Source organism: Bidens hawaiensis, unplaced genomic scaffold (assembly GCF_021521415.1).
Source record: "Bidens hawaiensis isolate Kalapana, Puna unplaced genomic scaffold, B.hawaiensis_p1.1 tig00013985_1, whole genome shotgun sequence".
Lineage (NCBI taxonomy): Eukaryota > Viridiplantae > Streptophyta > Magnoliopsida > Asterales > Asteraceae > Bidens > Bidens hawaiensis.
In genome coordinates, this window is record NW_027492198.1 from 563,419 (window position 1) to 583,658 (window position 20,240).

The 20,240-nt window shown below is 35.6% G+C and overlaps 1 pseudogene across 1 annotated transcript; it reads left to right on the forward strand.

Annotated features, from left to right (window-relative positions):
• Positions 1–9,159: 9,159 nt before the first annotated feature.
• Positions 9,160–13,802, forward strand: LOC143545595 (UDP-glycosyltransferase 85A8-like; annotated as a pseudogene). The gene is made up of 3 exons (XR_013137459.1): positions 9,160–9,715; positions 10,974–11,551; positions 13,452–13,802. The product of XR_013137459.1 is annotated as a UDP-glycosyltransferase 85A8-like (transcript).
• The last annotated feature ends 6,438 nt before the right edge of the window (positions 13,803–20,240 follow it).

The window sequence follows — 20,240 nt, forward strand, 5'->3', positions numbered from 1 at the left end:
GTGCAAAAGTGATAGAGGCACTTAGGTTAAGCCTCGTCTGGATGAGCGAGAGTGTGGGTACTGGGGGGTTGGGGCCTCATACATTATACATATGAGGATGGTTATATGAGGGGCGGGGGGTTGGTTCCTTTAGAAAACTTTATTGGGCCTATTCTTTTATTTAATCAACCCTGGTGTTATTTTGCGAAACGATCCGACTTAATAGGTTTCTATGTAATTGTTTTAGTATTTATCAGTTAGAGATGTAAAGCATTATGTTTATCAAACTAGTATGTAATGTTCAAGTATTATATTAGTAAAAAAAAAGGTTTGTATTAGAATTACAATGTTTATGTATGCAATGTTCAAAGTATTATGTATTGATGTGAAATAAAAGAAAAAAAAGAAAAAAAAAAGAAAAAGAGAAGTTAGTGATATTTATAGTTGTTTATTTTTATTATTTTTTTTACTTAGTTTGTTTGTAATAAGTCGGATCGGATCGCTTGAGCTACTTTCAATATTCCCTTCCATACCCTTACACTTGGCCCCATTACAACCCGTTTTAAGACCTCTTGATTTGTATTCATGTCAAAAGCATTTACATAGGTGGAGATTTGATGATTGTACAAGCATATGCGAGGAGAATTGACTAAATGTGAAATATATGGATGATCACCAAGAAAAGGTTGATGTGTAAATGTGTTTTTTGTATAGAAAAACCGAAAGCATGTTAGGTTTGTTTAGAAATCTATGGTTTAAATGGTAAGTCAAGTGAACTAGTGCAACCGATAAAAAAATAAGGGAATAGGGTATGACTTGGGACATAACTGAACCGGAAGTGTGGTAAGATTGGTGGCTATAAGTTGAAAAATAATAGATAGTTTGTGTTGAGATGTTGCTTGAGGGCAAGCAACGGGTAAGTGTGGGAATGTGACGGGTGGTCCATTGGAAAACCCTTAAGTGATATAAGACCGTTAATAACCAGGCATACAATCGGTTTATTTTGTGGAATTAGTTGACTATGGTTACTCATATAATTGTAGGTAGGAGAAGATAAAGGATGTAATTACGAAAACGTGGGCGAAAACGGTGAAGAAAACGGAGTTTAAACGAGAAAGATATGAAGAAAACAAGAAAATGAGAAAGAGCTCCACCGTGGGCCACGGTCCAACTGATCAAAAACGACAGTTTACACCGTACCGTGGCGTTCTGGAGACCATGGAGACCACCGTGGGCCACGGTGCGGAGCAGTAAATGCCGAAAATACTTGTTTTTATTCCGTTTTTGGGTGTCTTTTCACATATCTATCACTTGGAGACGACCGAGAGGCAATTTTTGGGTCCAAGAACATTATTGTGAGTGTAGTAATCATTAGAGACTTGATTTTGATTTTTATTCATGATTTAATTGAAGGGATGATGAACTAAATCATGCTCGGCTAATTTCTTTTATGTTCTCTCCCGAATTGTAAGGTTTTCCATTGAATGTTTGTTAATTGTTTATGTTATTTTTGGGATAGTAACTTGATCTTTTTATTATATTGCTATGGTGATTGTGAGTTTGATTAGTAATTGTTAGTATAGTGTAATTCGTGTTCTTGACTATCAGTTCTTGGTGCCATAGGCAATCGGGATCTATTGGAAGGGAATTAGGGTTGGCTATATAAAACTGATTATCGAGTGACAACCTTGCGTTTTACAACCCAAGTCCTTAGTCCTCTTTTATCACAATCAAACGCATACTCACGAACTATGTCTACGTAGTTCATCCCAAAAGTAAACGTTAACATTTTCAACCTTGGGAACCTGAAATCGGGAGAGAGCAATCTTTTTATTAATTCAGTAAAACTCGTTAAATTGGTGTCTGCTCTTTTTGTTAATCAAAACCAAACAACCAAATCTTTGAATTTACTTTTTGCACTTAGTTTAATATAGTTAAATTTTATAGCTACTCAGTAACGCACTTTCCACAAACTCCCTGTGTTCGATACCCGCTTACCGTTATCTAATTAGTTGTAATCGGTTTATTTTTAAGTGAGTCTTCGACCTCACGTCACTTGTTATATTCGAATGGGATATCATTCGAATGGGATATATGTTTTGGTCTTAAAAATACTTCGAAGAGAAATTGTATTCGAATGAGACATCATTCGAATTAGAAACATTGTATTCGAATGACAGTGTTATCAAATGGCATTGTATTCAAATCTGAACAAGAATATTGTATTCCAATGTATTTGTGTATTCGAATGTAATCTCCCTTGAATGAATAAATGTGTATGTGAAAGATTGTCAAGTTATGTGTATTCGAATGGCTTCGAATTGAATGGGATTACATTCGAATGGGGACTGGCTAAAGATCTTGATACACCAATGTCATTGTATTTGAATGAGAGTATGATCGAATGAATACTCATTCGAATGGACTTGTATTTATGTTTGTGAATTTGATGTGTTTAGTATTCGAACGAATCTTCATTCTAATGGAAAACTCTTGTTCATATTTGGCTAGAGAAATTGTATTCGAATGGCATTGTATTCAAATGATAGATATATGAAAATTCGAAGGTGATTGTATTCGAATGAAATGATGTATTTAAGGATGACGTAGTTGAATTGGGATTCTATTCGGATGAACATAATTCACAATCTGCCAAGTACAGAACAATCTAATCTAATGAATCATATTTGAATTGAATGATATTCAATTCGAATGAGAATCATTCTATTCGAATGTCTTGTACTCAATCATTAAAGGGGTCACATAAATTTAGATTGATTCGAATACAATAGCATTGTCACTCCATTCGAATACATCTCACATAACACATTTCTATTTTGAGTCTATTATGTATTTAACTTTTGAATAGTTCATTTTTAATCTTATTTTCTTTAGGATTAATTCTTTGTATATATCTGTTTTCTTACAACTCAACTAACAACACTAAAGTCTCTTTTGAATATTATAGGGTCATAACAACTTTTGTTCTTTGGAGATCCCAAGAAAGAGAAAATTTAAAGCATTCATTTTTATGTTCAAGGGATTACAAACTTGTCCTTTGTCCTACGCAATATCTGTTGATCCAGAAGTTCACTACTCTTGGATAAAACAATTTTGAAAAAATGCAAAGACATAGAAAGACAGTTCAAGGATCACTTCAAAGATTGACAATGTGAGGGTGACAGTTACTGAAGAACTAGTTAGAAAGACACTTCAGATTCAAGATAATGCATGTGATCCATGCACCATATTTACAAAGGAACAAATAGATGATTATTTGGATGAAATTGGCTATGAAGTTCAGTGGTCAACTTGTGAAAAGAAGTATCTACCCAGTTACTGGAAGCTTTTGTTTCACATAGTTGCAACCTGTTTGTCCTCTCAGAACGACGGGTTTGACAAGTTAAATGCGGATTGGGTTGGAGTTATGTTGAGTTTGACAAGAAGGAGGAGGTACCACTATTCTCAGCTGTTCTTCAAGTACATCCAACTAAATGTACTTGCCAAGAACCATAGAATGATGTATCCTCGTTTTATTCAACTGATTTTAGATCATCTGCTTCCCAAAACTCCCAAGCCCATGCACATTGATGAAGTTGATGAAGAGGGTAATGCAGTTAAGTTCATTAAGACATTTCATGTCAAAGAAATTAAACAGTATGCAATGAGTACCATTCTTAAGCCCACTGCTAGAAGTTCTTACAAGTATGAAGGTGAGCAGCCGGGTGTAAAATTTGGTCAAATCAAGGAAACTGAGTCAGACAGTGCGGAAACTATAGTTGAGGAGGTGGAAGGGGATGATGATGATGATGATGAAGGTCAGGATGAAGGTGACGATATGGAGGAAGAACAGGTTGATGAGCCTGTTGATGATCCTGAAGGTGACAAGCAAGAGTCTGATCCACAAATTGAAGTAGAAGGTGAGCACAGATCCAAGGAGAAGCATGACGGGACAAGGAAAAGAAGAGTTGGTGAATCCTCCAAAAGATCAGCTGCTGAGGAAGAGGAAGAAGAAGAGGAGCCAAAGCGTCCTCTCAAACAGTTGAAGAAGGTCAAAGACCCCAAGAAGTCTACTCCTTATAAGGTACCTAAATCTAAGGTATCTTTTCCTTTGGTTTCTGAAATGTTGAGTGAGCAATCCACACAAACAACTACCATTCAAGACCCACACATAGGATCACCCAAAACCCTAGCCAAGACCTTAAAAGCCCTCCAAGCCAAACAAATCAAAGTTACCATAACCCAAACCCCACTCTCACCTAAATATAAACCCAAAACCAAAATGGTCTCACCCAAAGCCCCAACCAAATCTAGACCTAGAATCATCCTTAGAAAGAGGCCCAAGACCCAAAAACCATCCCTCGTAGATGAACCCATTACCTCACCTGAAACCACCCCAACTCGCCTAAATGAACCAATGCCCTCAATTTTTGAGGACATACCAATAACCACCCATACCGAAACCGTTACCTCACATAGGACCACCGTACCCATCACCTCACCCACCTAAATTTGCCTAACCTATTAGAGTACCTCATTTTGGTCTTCCACATTTACAACATCCACCGAAACTCAAACCACCTCATGCACCATAGAAACCACAACTACACCAATAAGCCTACCCTTAATTGTAACCACATCCTTCCCAACCTTAACATTAACCTTACCCATACCAAACACACCGGACTCAACCCTATCAACCACACCTCCCTCAACCCCTAGAAGCCCAGTCATTGCTGCCACTCCCATTTCAAGTGGGAAATCAAAGAAGTCACCAGTGTATCGAGATCCTATCCTAGATAGGATTCAAGCATTGGAGGAGGCTAATGAGAATCATGTCCAAAGGAACTAATGTTGATCAAAATTCTCAAAGATCAACAGGCCATCAAGCAAGAGGTTACCAAACAACGTGATGCTCTAGCTAACAAGTTGGCTATCTTGCAAGAACAACGTGATTTGGATAAAGCTCAAATGACAAGTCAAAGGGACTGGATCAACGCATTTCAAAAGAGAATCAACAACCAGCAGAAGTTGGTGGACATAAATACTTTACAGAATGCTGAACAACATGTTGATATGGAAAAGCTGGGATCTGGAGTCACACAGCTGGAAACTGATCTTCCTTCCACTTCTAAAATTGCAAGTGATTTTAGAAAGGAACTCAATTCCACTCTTGTCAGCGTATGGACAGATTTTGAATGTCTTGAGTCAAGAGTTGGTGGGCTGGAAGGTTCTGAGAATCAGGAGGTTAGTAGGTTGATGGGTGAAAATGAGAGGCTATGGGAGTTGGTTGAGTAGTTACAAGAACAGATTGAGGAAGAACGCGTTGAACATGGGCGTGTGAATGAGTCACTGGTCGATCTATACCTCACCATGATGGAGGTTATGCAATTGAATGACGAGGATGTAGAGAACCTGAGGGTTCATTTGATGGAAACTTTTCGAGGGTTTCTTTGTGTAGCCGAGCCTAGGGCTGAGCACTTTAACCGACAACAAACTATTCTTGCTTGTTTAGCCACTGATGCCAAAAGGTTCAGTGCTCTGGGAAGCGTACATGGTTTCCTCTACACTGGATAACCAAGTAAATAAGGAGGTGAAGGAGGTTCAGGTTCCAAGGCTGCTGATGATGAGCCTGAAGTTGTTGGAATTGTTGCTTCTACTGAGCCTGTAGCTACTACTGCCATTGCGTCAAGGCAGGTCAGTTCTACTAGCTCACCACTTGTTGCACCCACCACCGGTGCACAAGTAAGTGTTGTGTATACCACTACATTAATTGTTCATCCTAGTGCACAACCAATAACACGGTGGTGAAGATGGTGATGATGGTGACGATGATGAAGATGACGAATCTGATGATGAGGATGATGATGATGAAGGTGATGAGAAGAAGGATTATGAGGACGATGACCATGAGAATGACAGTTATGATGAGCCTCGTGGTGGAAACGGTGATGATGGAAGTAGTGGTGATGGTAATGGTAGTGGTAATGGTAGCGGTGATGCTACCGGAAATAAGGCGGGAAATGACGAACCGCCAAAGGAGGCTGAGAAAACGAGGGAAACAGATGCTACGGAGGAGGCGGAAATCGCCTCTTTACTTAACGTGAGTTCTTTTGCAGGTACCAACCCCTCAGTTCAAGAAGCTGTGGAAGACAATAATGATGATAGTGATGATGGCATCAACTACTCGCCTGACCCTGACACTCCGGTCAGAGAAACTGTTGAGCCAGCCGTTGAAGAAACCGTTGTTACTCCTGTTGCTGCTCCTGCTCGAAGAAAGTCAAGAAAGGGGATCAAATACTATAGCGTGAGCAGGATGGGAAGCTTGCGATGGAGGTCGAAACCTTACCATGATTCGGATCCCATCCTTTATGCAAAATACCACAAGGATAGCAAAAGTTGGGCTGTCCGACGTGCCAATGGGGATCTTACATATCTCACTTACAGAGATATGCACTCGCTATCAAAACTTGACATGAACTACTTTCGAAAGACGATATCTCAAGACATAGCAAAGACACCCTGGAATCATGGTTCAAAAACAAGTTTTTGAAAAGAGAATGGAGAGCTGACTACCGCCGTTCGCAGTCAATCCGGGTGGGTCATTCAAGATAAAAAAGATCATCTCCTTCTCCAACAAGCCGTCCAAGGAAAGACTATATAGGGTACCTGAAGATCATGGTGATCTTATCTGCCATGGGATGCCTTTCTAGGACGACTTTCTCTACGACTTCATTGTTTGGGAGTTTGACAATGTGCACGGCGAGGTCATCGTTCACTGCGAACGCACTCATGACTTAAGGTTCTTTGACGAACATGAATTTGCAGGTTTTGGACTTAGCGATCTAAAGAAACTTGTGGGGTTGCCTCTATGTACCATTGAAGACGTCCGTTGTGACAACACGACCACTATCGTCGGAAAGTTCAACAAGTTTGTCAATCTGCTTGTTAAGAAGAAACCATTTGAAGATCCAGACGATGTCTTCAACTACAAGTGCGAGTGGTGATGGAAGAGAATAAAGCAAATACCAAAGACTAGAGGGAGATTGTAGGGTCCCTTTTATGTAAGTAGTCTTTCGTATTTGCATTTCGGTAGTTTACGTTGTTAGTTGTTGGTTAAACTTTGTATTTGTAATGTTTGGGCCCGAGGCCTTTGTATTTGGAGCCCATTGGGCCGGTTTATATGAAATATGAGTATGGGAATACACACACTATATATTGTGTGTGTATCACATACTCAACACAACCTTTTGCCATAATACTTTCTTGTTCCTACAAACTCTCCCTCCCTTTCTCTCCTAACCTTCGGCCATAATAAGCTTCACCACAAGATCCGACTAGTTGAGAGGTTGATCTAAGACAACTAGTAATAGTTTGTTTGTTGATTAATCCAGTTTCGGGACCTACAAAACCTTATTTAGTCTGTCCTTGTTGAATCGCAAGATATAACCCTAATTGATGAACATTATATCGATTAGTTGGCAAATAAACCGTAAATAGAGTAAGGGGAATCAAACATGAACTATATAAACCCATATTTGATTCTAAATAAAACCTAAATGGATGGAAAATCACATCTTTTTAACATTTATCTATTAAAAGTATATCGATTATAGGGATTGAATCCTGAAAACAATTTCATGCAGATGATCCGTCCTTCTTGACTCGCATTACAAGGAGGATGGAGATGATTGAACCCGTTTCAGATGCAAAAGTTTCCTTGCTTAGTGGAATAATGAACTAGTTAAAACCACCATAAAATCATGTCAAATAGATGTAAATATTGATTTTCTTTTTGAATTATAAAATTGCAAAGAAATTTTAAGAAATCATGATATTTATTGAAAAAAGGGGACGAGTGGGAAGAGAAAAGCTTGTTTTAATATTATATAAGCATAATAATGAGTAGATTTAGAGAACATTGAGAAGTTGAGTGGGGTCTACACCCTCGCTAAGCTTTAAATTCCGTCACTAAGATAATACTTTGAATTATTAAAATACAAGTTTCCTTTTAATACATACGACAAGTTTATTTTTTATAAAAGAATAAAAGTTTTGACACACGTGACATATATATTTAATATTGGAGGGTCTACCGGTTAAATAATTGAAGGTTTTGAAGAAACCTACAATCGAAGTATTCTTAACACAAAGTGGATGGAACACGACACTTGAGAGTATTAACAGTGGTGTTCCATTCTTTATTTTTCATCAAGTGTATATAATCTTAACCCAAACACAAACAATGAGACTTTAGCCCACAATAATCATTTAACATCCAAACTCCCCATAGCTACTTTGTCAAACATGAATTGCATATCCAATGGTGGTTATAAAGCATACGCACTCATCACAACGACTACCATCAACCTCTTGCAATTCGCTTTAGTTTCATAATACGGGTGTAAACCCTAAATCAGTTGTACATATTGTGATTGATTTAATAACGATTGCTATTTGTTCTTCGTGTGATTATTTGATTAATTTCTAGTATATTCGATATAATAACCCCATGGATAAGTCAAGTACCCCCCTCTATACGACTTTTACTAAATATATACCCCTTGAAATTATTAAATTAATTACCATTTCTCTCCTAACATTATTTATATACACATTAGTCCATTCAACACTTTTTTCACTTAATAGTCTTCACTAAATATATCAAATTATTAACTATTTTGTTATTATAAATTTATTTATTAATTATTATTATTATTATTATTATTATTGTACATATTGTTATTTTTTTAATAGTATCCACACTGATAATAATAAGTATTAGCATTATGATCAATGGCGATAAATATAATAATGCATTGACACTGATAATGATAAATATTACAATTATGATCAATGACGATAAACATAAAAAGAGAGAAAAAAACTTTATAGTTTTTTATTTAATATTTTAAAAAATACACCATATAATGAAAAATAAATTGTTGGAAGGGGTATTATGTGAAATAAAATTGTTAACGGAAGCGAAAATTCAGCAAAGACGGTATGTAAGTTAGTAAGGAAGTACGTTTAGCCCAACCCATAAATCAAACATGTCAAATGCATGCGTGTAAATATCAAATATCAAGCAACATCATAAAACAAGTGACACCGCATGTTCTCATCCGACCAGAATTCCAAAGCAGCCGTTGCTTGTAAATATCATATATCACCATAAACACACTTATTTAAAGACGTAATTGTGTAATACTGCATCAAATAGGTTCCATAGCAGAAATGGAAAAACCACATGCAATATGCATCCCCTACCCAGCCCAGGGCCATATCAACCCCATGATGAAACTAGCCAAACTCCTTCACTTTAAAGGCTTCCACATCTCTTTTGTCAATAACCACTTCAACCATAAGCGCCTGCTTCGATCCCGAGGCTCGTCCTCCCTCGACGGCCTTCCCGACTTCCGTTTCTACTCCATAACCGATGGTCTTCCGCCTTCTGATGCAGACTCCACGCAGTCAATCCCAGATCTTTGTGAATCCATTCAGAAGCACTCCTTGGAACCTTTCTGTGAGCTGATTACAAGGCTTAATGGCGCGGAGAACGCTGACGTGCCGCCGGTGAGCTGTATTGTTTCTGATGGGGTCATGTGTTTTACTATGAAAGCTGCCGAGAAGTTTGGGTTGCCGGAAGTGCTGTTGTGGACTGCTAGTGGTTGTGGGCTTTTGGCTTACAGTCACTATCATGATCTTGTTCTAAAGGGGTATACACCTCTCAAAGGTGAAAGTATATCCTAGCAGTGTTATTACTTTCAAAAGGGGAATTTCAATATGTTTTCTTTAATTACTAGTTTTTAAAAGGTTAATAATATAATATTTTCCTTTTTTTTAAACAATGAATAACTTTACATATAAATATAAAATTGTTTTTAATTAGTTACTGCAAAACCAAAACGATTGCAATAAAGTGGCAGACAAATGATTACTATAATGTTTTTAATTAGTTACTACCAGTTTTTAATTAGTTTTTTTACTGTAATTTTGAAGTAGAAATATCGAAATAACTTTTTTGAACCCATAAAGTAAGAAAATTCACACATCAAAATAAAATTTTCTTTTGAAAAGAAATTGATGGAAATTACAATATAGGTATGCTTCACCTATGTTTATCCAAAGTAGGCATGGTATTATAAACCAATCTAAATATGTAAACCAACAAAAGATTAATGACACCTTAGCCATTTGGGCACCACAAGGTAAAATTTAGCCCGGATGATATTACAAGCAAAAATCATTCGGCAACACCTTATCATGCCATGTGACTCACATGATCAGCTAGAGGCGCCTAAACGTGAATACACGGGCAATAATGGTGCCATGTATGGTAAAGCTGCAGAGATACCCGATAAGCCTGCAACAACACCTTCCATGCCAAGGTAGACAAAGCTATGGGGGTGTCGTGGCGAGACCTTTCGGACACTTCTGAAGCTTTGGTAGACAAGAAGCATGTTCAGCCCTTTTCATTTATGTTTAAGAACCATAGAGCCCGGTTAAGGTACTTAGTGGTGGCCAAAGGGGTTATGTGTCTTTTTTATAGGCTTAGTCTATTTTGGTTCGTTTTCAATTTCATGCCTACTTTGAACAAATGTTTGTTAAACATGCCTAATTTTATATTTATCCCATATCCTTGATCTCTTCACTATAGCTACTAGACTATTATGTCTACTACTATTGATAATAGATTATTATTGTAGTTGTTTGCTTGAAAGGAAAACATGTTATCTGTTCAAATAAATAACCACCATATATCAGTATATATCTAAGGGCTTTTTAACGGTTAGTATTAAAGTAATAAAAAAATTCCATTAGTCAACGTGATATTGTTTAGATAGTTATCTAACTACATGATTGTGTCTTCAAAAACTAATAATTTCAGTCAATTTTGTTACACTTGATATTTATTTTGCATATTTCCCTTTCAGTTTGAAACTAAATTTCTTCATTCAATTACTTTTACTAATCAACTAAAGATGTTTCAGATATGAGTTATGTAACCAATGGGTATTTAGAAACAACCATAGATTGGATTCCTGGGATGAACAACATCCGATTAAGAGATTTCCCGAGCTTCATTCGAACCACAGACATAAACGACATCATGCTCAATTATTTCATCAACGAGTGTGAGGCTCTACCTAGAGGCTTGGCTGTCGTGCTGAACACATTCGATGCATTGGAACAAGACAGCATTAACAGTTTAATTTCATCGATCCCACGAATTTTCACTGTGGGGCCGCTTCATATGATGGAACAACATTTACAAGATGAACGGGTCAAACAGGTTGGGTCAAATCTTTGGAAAGAAGATGTGAGTTGCTTCCATTGGCTTGATACAAAAGACCCTGGCTCAGTTGTTTTTGTTAACTTTGGGAGTATCACAGTCCTGACAAAGGAACAGCTAATTGAGTTTGGATGGGGACTCGCAAATAGCAATAAGGATTTCTTATGGATAACGTGACCTGACATTGTTGGCGGTGATGAGGGGGTGATGCCACCGGAGTTCCTAGTTGAGACTAAAGGGAGAGGCATGATCATTAGTTGGTGTCCTCAAGAACAGGTAAACTCATAATATCTACGAATCAATATAGAAATTAAATAGACAAAAGTTCACCGGTGTTTGAATAATTGCCACTCATTTTAGTCAAATGAGGATGAATAATACAACAAACAATGACAACGTACCGTCTTTCCTCTATATTTATTCATGCTAGCATGCAACCAAAAAAAAAGAAAAGGGCAGCTCAAGAAAATTAGATGGCATGATAGCAACTTATTGTTTTTCATTATTTTTTCCTACACGCTATTGGGGTACGGTGGAGGTGGTTGGCGGGCGCCCTTGGGCACGGAACACCACCAAGGGGCGTCCTTGGTGGTGGGGCGCCGTTGATGCTCATCGTTGGAATGGCCGGCGCGGTAAGGGTGTGGAGGTGGGCCGCCCCCCTCACACAAACATACATACATATGTGTGTGTGTGTATATATATACACATACACACAATTGGGCACACTTGGGGCATTAAACCATAGCAGGACATTATTGGAAGGAGCTTCGAAGCCCCCACCATAAAGGATGGTCTCTAGCATCAATTTTTTAAGATTATTGATTTTACTTGCAATCACTCAAGTACTAATACAAAAATACAATTGTTTATACAATAATACACGAGCAATAAATGTTAAAAACGTCAATTACAAAGGACAAATATAAATTGGATGTGACTAAATGGTAGAGCACTCATTTTACTAGTGAGATGTAGGGGGTTTAAGCCTTATTATCATCAATTTATATGGGAGATATGAGGGATGACCATGGTTTGCCAGGGTTCGAGTCCTGATCTAACCCGGGTTTACCAGCTCCTCGCTGTCGTGCCGTTTGGTGGGCGTGGGGGTCAGGTTTTACCCTGGGAATTTCTCATTAGGTGGACCGCTATGGGCTCTGTCGTCCCGATTCGTGGCCGGATCGGGCTACCTTTAGCCAACGGGGGCCACGTACTGAGTGCCCGACGTTACTTAGTCGGTCGTTCCAAAAAAAATTTACAAAGGACAAATAAGTCATTTAATGAACCAATAAATCATACTTACACTCTAACCAATGATAATCATAACTTTCATTTTTGTTGTCATGGCCAAGAGCAATTGAAGTAGCATAATCGTCATACATTTATACTTGATTTTATCTCACAATAATGGTTATAAACGAAATAAAGAAACATACTAACGAAATCAAGTATAAATCAAATGTAAAATTTATGATGATTAGGTTAATAGTGTTGCTCTTTACAACAAAAATGAAAGTTAGGATTATCATTGGTCAAAGTGTATGAATGTATTATTATTTATCAATAAGTTATACAGTGGTAGATACAGAATCATTCGTCTGTGGAGACAAAAAATAGGATATCTTAGAACTAGTCGGGTTAAAACGGGTAAAAAAATTACCATATAGGATGTAGCAAAAACATTCAGGCTCATACATCGATACTACAATCCTTAAAAGTTCAAATTACCCGGATGCACCGAGTTGAAAATTAGCACAACCCCTCAATCAAATTAAATAGCCACTAAAATGCGCTTTTGTGTTGCCATGATTGGACTTGGAAAAACATAAGCCATGATCGTACTTTGAAAAACATAAGTCAACTGGAGCTTTGAATTAGGCTTGGAAGTAAATGTTATAGTATTGGGGGCTGTGAAAATATTGGATGAGTGTCTAGTAAATTTGAGGCTAGTTTTAGAACAAACTTACAAAACATTTGAGTAGTTAAGTGGGGGCCTGCACCGCCGCTGAGCTTCAAGTAAATCCGTCATTGAGTTGAGACTTTGGATTATTAAAATACAATTTTTCTTTTTAGTATAAACAATAAGTTTATTTTCAAGAAAAGAATAAAGATTTATGACACACATAACATATATATTTAATATTGGAAGGTGTACCGCTTAATCTATAAATAATTGAAGGTTTTGAAGCACCCTGCAATCGGAGTATTCTTAACACACAGTGGATGGAACTCAACACTTGAGAGTATTAGTCGTGGTGTTCCAGTCCTTTGTTGGCCATTTTTTGCTGAGCAACAAACTAATTGTCGACATAGTTGTGTGGAATGGGGGGTCGGGATGGAAATTGATACAAATGTAAAGAGAGAGGGCGTGGAGGCTCAAGTGAGAGAGATGATAGATGGGGTGAAAGGGAAACAAATGAAAGCCAATGCTTTGGACTTGAAGAAGAAAGCTGAAGAAGCAGTCACTATCGGTGGATCGTCTTATTGCAACTTTAACAAATTAGTTACCGACATCTTGTTAAAAAAGTGAAGTCAAAGTTTATATCTATAATTTTTACTTGTAGCTAAATATTCTATTGTCGTTGGATTGATCCTTGCACATTCAGTGTTTCAATTTTAATTTCACATGTGATACATATTAATGTTTCCTATTTGTAACACCCCGAAAATTCAGAAAGGTTTGAGCTTATAAAATAAAAGTGGGCATTTTATAGTTTGAGCTAGTGTTTATACTTGAAATACATGGGTCATTATGTCATTGATCAAAGTAAATTATGTATATAAACCCTCATGAAAAATATCTAGCCATTATTGAATCATCTTCTCCATTCTAGAGAGGGAACCGCAGAGAGAATAATATGCAAGAATCATCATCTTCGTTCAACCCTCGAGTTGGATGGAGTTAAAGGTTGAAAGGGACGTTTCCGGATTCCTTTCGTGACAAGATCCAGGTTTGTATTGATCCTAAACCCTTCGTTTAAGGTTCGGGTTTTGGGGTTTTATGAAAAGTCAAGGGGTTCATCTAAAAATCAGATATTTTGCAAGTCTTTATAGATGTAAATCATAGATCTGGTAATTTTGATTAAAAACAAACATGATTGGAAGTGAAAAGTTAGAATTTTGGTTAAAAATGGACTGTTTTTAAGCCCATGTTCATTCCGCGGCACCAGAGTTTCATATCGCGGAATTAGATCTTCATACAACAACATTAAGGCATGAATTGTGACATTACAAAGTCCCAAATGAAAGTTTGAGCGGAACTAAGAGTGATATTTACTAGTATCAGAGTTAGGCTTGCTACAACATTAACTAATATCACAATTAGGGTAATAAAGACATTAACTAATGTACCGGTTAGATTTAATGCTACAATAAGACCTAACATAAGTTAGGAGACATTTCTCCCGACAATAGTCAAAGAGACGGTGCCGGCTACATTGTTTACGACGCTAGCATAGATACGAGATAAGGCTCGGTTAGTTCCAGTTAGCTTGGTTAATGTTAACAATTAATTATTTAACAATAGTTGGAAGGTTCAGTATTCATAGAAGGATTCAAACATTAAAGCCAACAATGTTAAACGGATCAGGTGAATTTCTAGTCCCCTTCTCCTTTAAACGTTTTAGTGTTACATTCATACCGTAGTACATGTGGCAATATATGTGAATTTTTATATATTTATGTATGATATATATATGTATATATATATTCAAGCTGTATAGTTATATGTTATGCTATGTAAGTAAGGTTTGATGTCCTTCAGCACGAGTAGCACGTCGTTTGTGCACGAGTAACATGTTTAGTGTTGACAAGTAGCATGTACCGACGGGGACGAGTGATAGCATGTTCCTTGTTAGTGATTTTAGTGTAATTGGGAATTAACTTGTTGATCAAGTTAATTGTAATAGTGAATCTAATAAGTGGAGTGCGGGGTGCACACTTATTTGATCTTATTATAATTGGAACTTAGAGGCGAAACCCCTAAGTCATGGGGGTTCCAAGGGGAATGCCCCTTGGCGGGGATCCGAGGGCAGCACCCCTGGTAGCAGGGTCCAAGGGGCGGCAGCCTCTTGAAGGGTCCAAGGGGCAGCGCCCAGGTCAGCTTGGAAATTTTTTCTTTCAGACATATGTTTCTTTATTAAAAACATATTAGAAAATTAATTAATTAATAAATTATTACAAAGTTTAATAAAATAACATGAGCGTATTTTCAGTTATTATAACTGCAAAGTAGTTATGATAACTGCAAATCAGTTATCATTGTCCCCGTAAACCCTAATATAACGTTATCTTGATCATACGAAGTTTTTTTTTTTTTTCTGGTTCATCATAACATACACAAATCCATACTTGATTCTTGCTCATAATTCTGAGTTTCATCTGATCAAAATATTGGGAACCACAAATAATTTTGATCCGATAGTGTTTACACGACTCTCAGATATCCAAAGATAATCGTTCGCATAAATTCCCCAACATTCCTTATGAAAGAGTAGCATGTCCTGACTGTCACACCCCAAAATCGTTAATTTAACAGCAGAAGACTTAATTAGGCTAATTTGGGCGGTGACAGACATTGTTTAGCCAAAAATATTCAAACACGAATATTTACACAAGTTGGACATTTATTTATAATATAAAATCATTGTACATGAGTTTATTACACATTTATTTAAATAATATTTTTGTCCAACTTTTTGGGTTCGAACACGACACCCAATTTTCCCACATTCATTCACGAAGCTTCCATCTCAATTACCTGAAAAACATGTTTAAAATTTTGTCAACACAAAGGTTGGTGAGTTCTCAAATAAACATTTATTTATATAATTTCACGGTATAATGGTTTAGCGGCCATTATACACCAATTTGTTACCATAAGCAACGATAGTATTTATTCCTCACCATTTTTTAACAATGGTAATTAAAAACCTTTAAAATTTACATATTATTTCTTAAACAAATCATATTAGTTGTAAACTAGCTAAGCTTACAATGCGTGTATGACTATCAAACTGATAACTCGAAACATACCAACCTCAAAATACTCTCACTTTTAATCCAACGCGAATGGAAGTGGGGGGCGTCACCCCAATAGATCTATCAATATTCCTGTTCCTTTATTTATTTCCGCTAACAGTTATTTAACCAATTTAACTCATTCCACTATAATACAATTTGTAAAATAACATGCATTTAAATATAATATTTCTTTCTCCCAAAACAGTATTTAAAATATTTACAACCAAGTGGCTTTAAGAGAAACTCATCTTTAGCGTGTAGTACGCCAATAACGTCCAAACACTTGTTTCCTATTAATATAACGCACGTTTTAATAATCTATTCATGTTTATAAAAGTTGTTCATTCAACTTAATGCGTTCACACAAACGTTTTATTCTTTAAAAACGTTTATTTTCATTGTTTCATTATTATTGTGTTCAAATGACCCACTGGAGACCTTGATTCGGTTAATTTGAAATTGTTAAATCTCACAAAAACACACAAATCCTAACACATTAATTATAGTCATCTAGTATTGTAAGTCTAACTTACTCATTTCTAGGCACATAAATACTATTAGTAACAATTTAATAATAAATGAACATTATTTATGTTTAACAAACTTAATTTTTAGTATAGTTTTCTTACTGAGAATATACCATTTTACTCCAAGTTTTATAAACTTTATGTTTTTAAACTATTTCTACGGTTTTGCCGGTTTCACGTCAAACGGCGAACCGGATAACGTTTTGTATAAATATTTTATGGTTTTAAGTATGAAAACACTTTTATATTTAAAATATATAGGTTTTAAATTTTAGTTTATAAAAATACTTTTGTTTCGGTTTTGTTAACATTTACATAAAAGTAGTCATTTTAACGTTTTCGCTTCGTGTTGCGTGACGCGAACCACCTAAAATCAAGTTTTACCAACTTGACTTTATTATATACATTATAATATGTGTTAAACATTTAAAATTTGGTTTTTCTTGCTGTTTAAAAAAAAGTTTTTGAAACTCTTTCGGTTTTACGTCAAAAAGTCGTATTTTCGACCATTTAAGCAAATAGTTTACCATTTAAGCCAAGCAAAGCACGTTGAACACATAACACATAAAATATGAATATTTTAAATGTGTTTTAACTTATATATTTTCATATTATATGGAGTGACTTTCAAAAACGCATTTGCACCATTTAAAGTGTGCATTTTTGTAAATCACGTGTATTATTTATCGCAACCATTAAGTATAAAATATCTAATCATTTTTGAATTATAATAACACTTAAACATGTCATAAAAATCCAGAATTCTTATCATAACATTAAGTTTTTTTTTTTTTTTTTACATTTTTAAAATATGCCAATTATTATTTTATATTTAAAATTACATTACACAATCATGTGTGTATATATATATATATATATATATATATATATATAATTCATGAATAACCTATTATATATTTTATGAATATTTTAATATATAAAACTATATATGGACTAACTTTTATAACAATCATTAACATGGATCATCATTTAAACTTAACAAACTTGCATTTCTATGTAACTACTTAACAAATCACAAATATGTATATACACACATACACACTTGCAACTATACACACATGCACACACAACTTCAAAATTTCCATTTTTACATTTTATTTGATGTGGGTCTTTGTTTGTGTGATTTATCTAATTGTATGAACAACTTATTATCAAGGCTTTGAAGAAATCATAACTTAAATAATTGTGGGTTTTTACCTTAGAATTAGGGTTGAATATGATGGTTCCTTAGTGTGTTACTAGATTTATCTTTTATAACTCCTTAACGTAGCTCCAAAAGTGGCTCTAGATTAACTTGGATGGTTTCTAGAATAATATTTTTTAGGATGATGAAAAATGATAAAGATAGGAAGTTGAGTTGTTTCTGGTGTACGTGTCATGACTGGTCGGGTTTCTTGGTGTGTCAGAACTGCCACCCGAACCTTCTGTATATAGTAAATCAAGTGATGAGTCATCGGGACACTTTTCGTATGTAGAAGTGAGGCATGATCATACGTCGACACATGTCAAAAATCATGACACTTGTCATGATTATTGCGACACATGGCAGCACATGTTACACACATGACATGTGTCTAATGAGGTTTCATGCATGAAAGGGTCGTAGGTTCAGGTGTTGACACATGGCGCACTGACTCACCACTACCGACACTTGGCGCTGCATATTCTACATATTATAAATTTTAACTAAGAAAATGGTCATCATAAATTCTAATAACTTACTAGTTGAATCAGATATTAAATTCCTTACAATACTAGATAATATTATCAAGATTTGGTGAACGTTGAATTTGGTGCTATTATGGTGTGCTATACCTGCTCCTATGCGTTTACTTTTTAAGTTTCATGAACCAAAGCCTTTAAAATAATAAAAATAACAAGTTATGACCTATTATTAATATTTTTATTAGCAATATATTTTTTTGGGTCATTCCTACTGATTTAATTAATTTTGGACTTTCAGTTTTATCCGTTCGTCACCAGCGTTCGTTACGCGCAGTGTGTGCTACGCGGCAAAGTTTAACCTTTTTTTTAACATAATAAAACATAACTCATATATTCTTGGAGTTTTTAGACTAACATAAAATTATTTTTTTGTAAAAATAATATTTTATTATTCATAATCTTTGATTATATTAGTAATAGATTACGCTTAAAATAGTCGGGTGTCACACTGACGAGGACGAGTGACAACATGTTCCTAGTGAACAAGTAGCATGTCCTGACAGGGATGAGTCATAGGTCCTTATAAGGTTATAGTAGCTCATCAAGTAACAAATGTGGCTGAAGATCTGTTGCTATGTTTGTATGCCGATATCACTGCCTCGGGAATCCAGAACATTGCCTAATACACTTTCTTTCTATCCCAAATCGAACCAACGTGTCACACCCCGACCAAAGGCGTCAGAACATGCCGGGGTGCAATGGATTGCCCAAAAACACAAGACACTATTAAAGTGACAATATTTAAACAACTCATTAATTTCATTTAATCAACAAAAGTAACACATCTTGTTCATACAAAATAAAACCAACTATAAAAATTTAATTGTTCATTATTCTAATAACCTAAATGGTCTCAAATAAGATAGCATCTTCAAACTTCAATTAACCAATAATCAAACCTATAATAATGCATAAAATAATATTTGTCAACACGTATGTTGGTGAGAAATTTCATAGTTTTGAGTATATATAATATGAGGCAAAATCCACAAACGAATATGAGACTATAAATAAAAGCTTCAATTGTGGTATATAAATCATAAGTAAATGAGGATCCTTTCTAATCGGTAACAACCGACATACTCAAATAATGAGGCCCTATTCTACTAGCACAAAGCTAAAGTTGTTAGGGGTGCGAATGATCATACTTATTGAGCCTCAACAACAACATCAAAATAAACACTCTTGCACGTAAAGCATATGAAACATAACACACAATAGAGCAAGTATTCTAAGTATCATACACCCTGAAGTTTGTGGTTTGAGGATCGAGTATCTTAAATCATTCTTGTTTTGAGTAAGTGTGCATCTTACCCCCAATGTATAAAAGTGAAAAAGGGGGATGAAATGTACTCATGTGAAATAAATAACTTGAAGGGGGAAGGTAAGTTCAACGGGCAAGACCTAGATTAAAAACGGTATTGAGTTAGTTGATGGATCGTAAAAGCAAAAGTAAAATAACATAACAAGTAACATAAATAATTAAAGTTTGAGAGTTAAAGTGTAAATACATAAGAAATTAAATTTATGGTTTTTGCAAAGTAAGTTTACTCGAAATCGGGTCTCGGTATTCTATTCATTAGTTTTACTTAACCTTTGTTAAGTAAATATTTGCGTATAATTATGTTATTGCAAGACCCTTTGTTAAATAGATACTAAGATGAGATTTTACG